Source organism: Dermacentor albipictus, chromosome 6 (assembly GCF_038994185.2).
Source record: "Dermacentor albipictus isolate Rhodes 1998 colony chromosome 6, USDA_Dalb.pri_finalv2, whole genome shotgun sequence".
NCBI classification, from domain to species: Eukaryota; Metazoa; Arthropoda; class Arachnida; order Ixodida; family Ixodidae; genus Dermacentor; species Dermacentor albipictus.
The window spans coordinates 59,513,840-59,521,993 of record NC_091826.1 but is presented as its reverse complement, the minus strand read 5'-3'; the positions used below and the strand labels follow the sequence as shown (position 1 = coordinate 59,521,993).

The window sequence follows — 8,154 nt, the reverse complement described above, 5'->3', positions numbered from 1 at the left end:
AGTGGATACTTTAGGTAACGTTCGCGAATATCAACCTTCTCAGGCTCCGAGGAAGAGAAAGTGTTCCTGCAAAGAAGAAAACTAACCAGAAACAATCGCTTGCTTTGCGCGCAATTTTAAGCTCGGCCACAAATATACCAGTCAGGGGAGAAAATTTCACCGGTTTCAATGCCGTGAGACCCAGACATTTCCGAAAAAGGAGATCTTGCATTTCGCCGCGCGTAGAAAATGTTTCACACGCAATAGTCATACGCAAACACCACTTCGAGCAAATTTCAGTGAGCGTATGACAAGCTCGATGAGTGTGCGAATTCCGAGGGTGTATGCTCGGCTCGGTATCTTCAATATTACTTGATGCTCGGTCTGGTATATGGAAGAAAATTACCCGGATAAGAAAAGACTCCGACTGTATGCTGGCCGCTAAAATAATCCTGAAGAGATATCGAATCACGTGTGCACACTCTTCAAGCAAATAGGATGCGAATGAAAGTGACGCGTGTTGTCTATACATATGAAGCATCAGTATTTGTAGTTAAGTGGGGAAGTGAACGTGTTGAAAGGCCGACAAAATGACTCTGTGTGAGAAGCTTGAAGCATTTATGCCAAGTCAGTCTACAGATATCAACACAGCTGCAGAAAATTTACCATGAAATGCTGCGGCCGTTTTTCACAAGAAAACGAATGCCTCCAATCCAACAGGACTAGTCGGTCTTGAACAGCTCACACTCGAACAGATTAAGCTAATCGTTTGCTCGGCTGGAGTTTAATTCTTGCTAAGAGCAAGAAGCCAGCTCCTGAGTGTACTCCGCATAAAAAGTACCTTACGCTATACTCGGATGCTGTGATGAAGGGCAGTCTTTCATTTAAGCCTACAGTTTGCTCAAATAGCGTGCTTTTGCTGGTTTGCGCGTGTGACTGACAAATTACTCTATTGCATTATATTATACTATATACTATACTATATATTTGCATGCAAAACTCTCGTTGACTTCGCCACAGGTTATTGAACACGGTAAAAAATGTTTTTTCCAGAAAGAAAATGTCGCAGTTTAGTGTGAAAAGCAAAGCATCGATTGCGATAGCAAATTATTGGACTTTGGAAGTAAGAATAGTAGTTTTATCGGCCGTATAAACTTAGAAGTATTCATTTGCTAACTAAATTACTAACTGAATAAACAAGCATATTCTCGGCGCGCGCGAGCAAACATGAAAACATCACATTCGATGAGCCGGAACACTCACTATCAAAAAGCTGGTGTGAGCAAGTGCGGCAGCAGCAGCGAGCGAAGTGACCTTCGTGAGGTCTATCGCTCGCGACCGCGTGCGGCCGTGCGAAGTACGCACTTGTTGTTGCCTGCCTCCTGCGCTGCCTCCCTGCTCTCATCCTTTCTGGGCGCAAGATTGAGCGGCGATTGTGAATTCCCCTTACGCCCCGTCGTGAAATACGCTGTTGCTGAAGCAAAACGCCAGCGCTCCCTCCCTCCTATGTTTCTACGGCCATTCGCGCGACGAAAGATGGCGTCCTTGCTCTCCGCCTTCCTCCTTCACGCGCGCCAGATTGAGCCAAGGTCGTAGGCCCCCCTCGCAGGCTTTCAATCGGAGAACAAAGAAAGGGCGCGTGGCATCGGTGTTGCCGCGCTTGGACTTTACACAGAACGTCCCAGCGACTGCGACGCTGACTGTAGAAATGCGGCCGGAGTTTCAACATGATTGGTATAGCAAAAAAAAAGGTAAGTTGTACTGTAAGAAAGGATTGTAGATTTATGTGCCAGACGTGTGTCTCGTTTATAACAGCAGCGATACGGCAGAAAAATAAAATTAACCAGAAGTTCTGGTTTTGCGGATATCAGTAAATATTCGGTTCTGTATTACATGACTTCAATCGAAATCATTTCCTTTTCGCATTTATTTGTGTAATGATACTGTATGCGTGAAATAGGTTTGCTTACAGCACCTACATATACTGTTTCGTAAAATAAATTTCGCCTCTCTCCCTTCATAAGAACTGATGAAGGGCTATTGAGATAGCGCAGAATTCGTTCTCCTTCTCGTATACCCAATTTTGACGTCTTGTGAACTGAACAATATTGAGAGCTCTGTATTTTTCATAGTACCTTGTTGGTGAAGCAGCGCACAAACACGGACACAGTGAAGACAAGCAGGAATAGACGACACTCGCTGCACTCGCAACTAGTTGCGAGTGCAGCGAGTGTCGTCTATTCCTGCTTGTCTTCACTGTGTTCGTGTTTGTGCGCTGCTTCACCAGCAAGGTACTATGATCACTCACCAACTAGCCCAACTTTCCACGTCTCTGTATTCTTGCATTTCAAGTCGGGAAACAAACTGCTGACGGACCAGGCAAGTACGTCACCTTCACAAGGCGCAGACCTCCGCGGCGTTCACAAATTTGTAACTGCCGAGGATGTCTCTGCGAAGATGGTCTTCAGTTTTACTACGGTGATAAATATACCACAGTTGCACTGTAAAACGACTGCAGCGGACCATGGCGCCACGTTTGTCGTCATGAAGCGGAAAAGAGCTGAACAACGCTTCCCGCCCGGGAGATGGGACTCGTATGACAATCTATAAAAGAGTAAATTGAAAATTTCAAGAGCATATTTGGTAATCAAATACAATGACTTGAATGAAAACTTGGCTTGGCACAACGTACTTGCGGACCCGAAATAATTGTACGGATAGGAATCAAGAGTTAGTTGAATGCCTGATTGCTGATATTACGGGTTTAGGGAATAATGCCGAATTTATCCTATTAGGTGACATGAATGGCCACATACAGGATCTAGATGGCCATACCGACAACAACGGGAAGTCAATGCTAGATCTTTGTGAGCAACATAGCCGCCTTATCGTGAATACAAGGCCAACGTGTGAAAGCCTGATCACGTGGGAATTGAGAAACCGGTTATTGATCATTGGTTACTGACAGATTCGAAATGAATTCGTGATAAGTTGAGAGAAATGGCCGTTGACCAGGAAAGGTATTGAAGCATAGGGAGTGACCAAAAAGGAATCATTTTGAAAATGGGATATCTAGTTGTGTAAAAGAGCAAGGAACTAAATATGGCCAGTCCAAATTTGAACACTGGACCAATAACAAATATTGTCACAAGAATCGAGGAAGAAGTTGGCAAATGGCTAAGCATAGAGTCGGAATATAGTCAGCTTGTAAGTGTAATATCAACAGAAATACAGAAAGAGAAGCAGCATGTTCTATATAAAGGAAAACATAAACCGAAAAGCTGGAACAACAGGAAGGTACAAAAAGCGATCGCCAATCGACAAAAAGCATCCCAAGAGCACAGGTGGGCCAAAACATGCGCAGTTCCCGCAGGATGAAGTAGCCAGGAAATGGGAAATATACCGGGGAAAAAAATACATGGTTTAAATACTGGTGACCACCAACATAAAAGGTGAAAGTGAACGTTGGTTGTCAGAAACACTTCAGAAGACTAGGCAACACCTAAATTATATTGGAACCACACAAAATGATTGGCTGGAAGTCTGGAAGAACGCAACATATCCTCTATGAAGATGAAAATTGGAAGGGGACGTGGCTATAAATTACATCCGAAAAAAAAAATCTCTTTAATTTTTCGAAGGCAATGAAGAGGTTGTAAATGAGGAAAAAGAGCCGTGAAAAAGAATCATATGGGAAAGAATCTGCTGCTGACAAATTTCAACTGGGAGAAAGCTGAAGGCAAGATTCTTAAGCGCACAGCCACAGGAATAGACGAGGTTTCCAGGAGGCTGATTCATGAACTAGTACCAAAAGTAAGGAAGCTCTGATAAAAGCAGTAGAAGAAAGCCTAAAAGATAGAGGAAATTGAGACAGTTGGTGCGAAAGTAGATAGAATTTAATAAATTAAGGCAAGGGGTGAAAGATAGAATTAGATAGAAATAGATAGATAGAACTCCTATAGACCATTAGCCTTACATCGGTAATATACAGGTTAGCAATGCAGGCGAAAGAGTTAAAGCTGCAACCATGGGCAGAGAGTAATGGCGTTTTGGGTGAACTTCAGAATAGCTTCAGAATAGGTAGGCCTTTGCATACAGACAAACAATTCAAGCGCCTCGCTAAGCCTTGCTATTGTTTTCTGCACTTCATTCAGCCTTTGGCTGAAACTGCAAACATCTCATTTTAAAGTGCCAGAACAATACAGGGTTACAGGCTCCAATGCAATACTTACGAGAGAGAACCTAGAAAGTATTCGTACCCTAGCGAATCATGTAGAGGTTGCCGAAAACAAAGTCGCCATAAAAATTGAGAACAAAGCTAGTCAGCCACAACAGATAGACACGAAGACGCACCCTTCGGGGCCAATAAATTCCTCGCAAAACCATCATTGCTAACACGACACGGGCTACGTTAGAAATTTGGCAAGGGAATTGCGCTAGCTACGCGAAACGCAAATCGTCGCTGCAACAGTACCTCAAAATTCAACCCAAAAAGCCGCACGTAATACTATTACAGGAAACCCTATGCGAAACCCTTACGCTCTCAGGGTACTGCACCGTCTTCAAAGAGAAGGGGACGTCAGGAGAGGCATTGACACGCTCGTTAGTAGAAAATTCGCGCACATCGTTCACTACGCCCTACCGAAAAACAGTCGCATCGAGGCGATCCTAATCGAGCTTAAAACAAAGACCCTTAAAACAAAGATTTTTTGTACAAAACCGCTCCCTCGCGCACTGCAACCAATCCTTCCACACGATCCTTAATAAAGCCACATCATTGGCACGAAACTCACTGCTCATTATCGGAGGTGACTTCAACGTCCCCCACACGTCGTAGTGCTACCCCACAATCAAGCCTAGGGGCAACAACCTCTCGCGTGAAATATACGACCTGTCCCTCACGATGGTGACGGACAACAGGTTCCCCAACAGAATGGGTACGTCGACGCGGCGCGATACTGTGCCGGACCACACGTTAGTCTGAAATGTTGCAAACTACACATGGACGAACACGCAAGAGAACCTTGGCAGCGATGACTTCGTCATACGCAGAGAAATCCCAAAGACGACGACCCCACCTCATTATTTTACCCTCACAGACTGCGATACCTTCCGTAATTTGTGGAAAGAAGATACGAACGCGTATGGCTCGTTCGTGCAACTTCTCTTCGATAAAGGGAGACGTAACCAGAGCCACGAAAACCATGCAAACGGAACTGGAGGTTCTAAGCGTTGACCCTCACCTCGCCCAATTTCTCTAGGCCAAGGCTTCGATACTCAAGCGATGGAGAAAGCAACGACTCAACAGACGCCTGCGCAAACACATCGCAATCCTCAACCGAGAAATAGACCAATACTGTACGGAGCTCACCAGACTTCAATGGCACGACCTCTGTACGGCAGTCGACGGCCGCATGCGGAGAGGAGGAAAGTGGAACCTCCTCAAACGCATGTTAAACGACAGGCAAACGAAGGATAATCAAAGCCACGCGCTAGACCGACTTCTACACTCGCATAAAGAGAAACCGGGAACGGAGGAGTCGTTCCTGGAAGAAATTGCCAAACGATACGTTCCGCTAGGCGACGCTCACGCCAGCGATTACTCGAGCATAAAGTGCGAAACCACTCCCGAACTAGACGCTACCTTCACGGAAGCAGAAGTCCGAGAGGCGCTACACAACCTAAACAACATGTCGGCTTCAGTACCCGACGGGGTAACCAACCGACTCTACCGTAACTTACTTTACTCACGAAAAGACATAAACCACGTGTGGGAAACAGGAGTAGTACGAATGCAATGGCGCACTGCCCCGGTGGTCCTCATCCCGAAACCCAGGAAACCACTTAACCTCGACAATTCACGCCCAATATCGCTTACTTCATGCGTGGGTAAAGTAGCCGAGCACGTAATTCAAAACTGACTGTCGCTCTATATTGAGGAACACGAACTCCTCCCACACAACAAGGTAGTGTTTCGACCCCACCTATCCACCCAAGATGTCATCTTACTCTTAAAGAGACAGTTCTTCGACGTTAAAACAAGAGACGTTCAAGGCATCCTCGCCCTCGATCTCAAGAAAGCATTCGACACGGTCTCGCACCGCTTCCAGTGGAGCCTGTGGCAGGCCTCGGCCTCGGCCAGAGATTTCAGGATTACGTACACTCCTTTCTAAAAGACTGAGAAGCACGACTGCGTGTCTCGCAACTTAAGTCGGACCACTACACGCTGGGCTCCATCGGAACACCACAAGGCACAGTCATCTCTCCGGTACTATTATTTATAGCGATAAAAGGACTCGCAGACAAATGACGAAACATCCCAAACATTAACTGCGCTATATACTCAGATGACATTACCATCTGGAGCCCGGGAGGCTCTCTGGCCGATATGGAACAGGCATTATAGTCTGCCCTAGATCCCACGGAAGACTACCTACTAGACACAGGAAAGAAACTATCCTCCAAGAAATCGGAACTCCTACAATTTCGCAAGTCTTGCCAAGCAGTCCGCTACTTAACTCCTCTAGACGAACTTCCAATCGTTCTACACACAAGAGACGGACAACAGATACCGCAAGTCAACCACATCCGTAATCTTCGGCTCCTAATCCAAGCCATCGGATGCCACGGGCACACGATTAAACACTTAACCGCCAAAGCCGAAAACATGATCAGACTCATCTATGGAGTCCCGGGGTGCAGGAAGGGTGTCTGGGAAGATAACCTTCTGCGTGTATACCAGTCTTTCCTTATGAGTAACATTAATTACGTTGCCTCTGCCTACAACTGGATGAAAATAGAACAGACAAAACAGGACACACTTATGCGCAAGTGCATGAAAGAGGGCTTGGGCATCGCACAAAGAGCAAGTACCGCAAAGGTTGATGCACCAAAGGTCACTTCGTCGATGCACAACAGCATCGACGATGTGATCGAGGCTAAGACTACGGTGCAAATACTCCGCCTAACCTCGTCCAAAGCCGGTAGGCTAATCCTAAACGAAGCCATCCCTCCCCTTCTCCCTACCTCGAGCACGCGGTTACACTACCGAGCGAAATTAGAGACAACTACAAAGTCTCACCATTTCCCAGAAAGGTCCACCCACAACACAACGTAGGTAGGCGCCGCGCCCACGCCCGAGCGATTCTCGACCGCATCGATGCGGATAGCGAAGCCACCGCAATTGGGGACGCGGCCCAGTACGGCAACACATCCACTTTCGCAATAGCAATCGTGGACGCCAAGGGAACGCTACGATCATCCGCATCGATTAAAAGGTGCACCAGCGCTCAAGTAGAACAAATAGCCGTAGCCATCGCCAAGGCAGACCCTACAGTTACTTATGTCTTCATGGACTCGCGTGCCACAATTCGGGCCTACGAATGCGGCAACGTATCTAAAGAAGTAGCGCGTACACATCTAGCGAGCTCAAAAGAGAGCAAACGTTGCCTCTCCTGGTTACCCGCTCAGATGGCGAAAGAAATTCACCCGCGAAAAGCCAACCTCAATGACACAGCCCACGACCGTGCGCGAGAACTTGCCCGCCGCGACCGTCCCACAGCCTCCGAGGGGCTGGACATTCAATTTATTCACGCACTACTAACTTATCAAGAAGTTACCTCACATTATTAAAAAGGCCGAACCAAATTCCCGCTTCCGCACGCCAAGCTCGAACGCACACAGGCGGACGCGCTTCGAATGCTGCAAACGGACTCGTATTCATCACGAGGCCCACTGAGCCACTACTACTCAGATATCCCGGCAAATTGCCCAGACTGCCCAGAACATTACTGCTCACTGTCGCACATGCCATGGCAATGTACCGCGTTACCCAAGGGCCCTCTCTCCAGTGAGCCCGAATGGGAAGAAGCACTCAAACGCCCGGACCTCAATCTCCAACTCAAGGCCGTCCAGAGGGCCCAAGAACTGGCGGAGCGTCACAGCGTCCCCGTCCCGACTTGGGCGTCGCCTACGGTTTCGGCCGGAGGAGTTCCCCGCGCGGGATCTCCAACGACTTCAAACTCCTCAGGACTTCAATAAAGTTCTTGGCTGACTGACTGACTGACTGAAACACGCAATATATATAAAAGTTATGAACGCACTGGACACTTTTTATTCGTGGTATTATGTGCCTTATTTGAAGGGGAAGAAGAAGAAGAAGAGCTGCTCTAGCAA

The 8,154-nt window shown here is 47.0% G+C and overlaps 1 long non-coding RNA gene across 2 annotated transcripts in view; it reads right to left on the bottom strand.

Annotated features, from left to right (window-relative positions):
• Positions 1–8,154, bottom strand: part of LOC139061100 (uncharacterized) — an 89,112-nt gene that overhangs the window by 56,816 nt on the left and 24,142 nt on the right. The gene's annotated exons all lie outside the window — the stretch shown is intronic.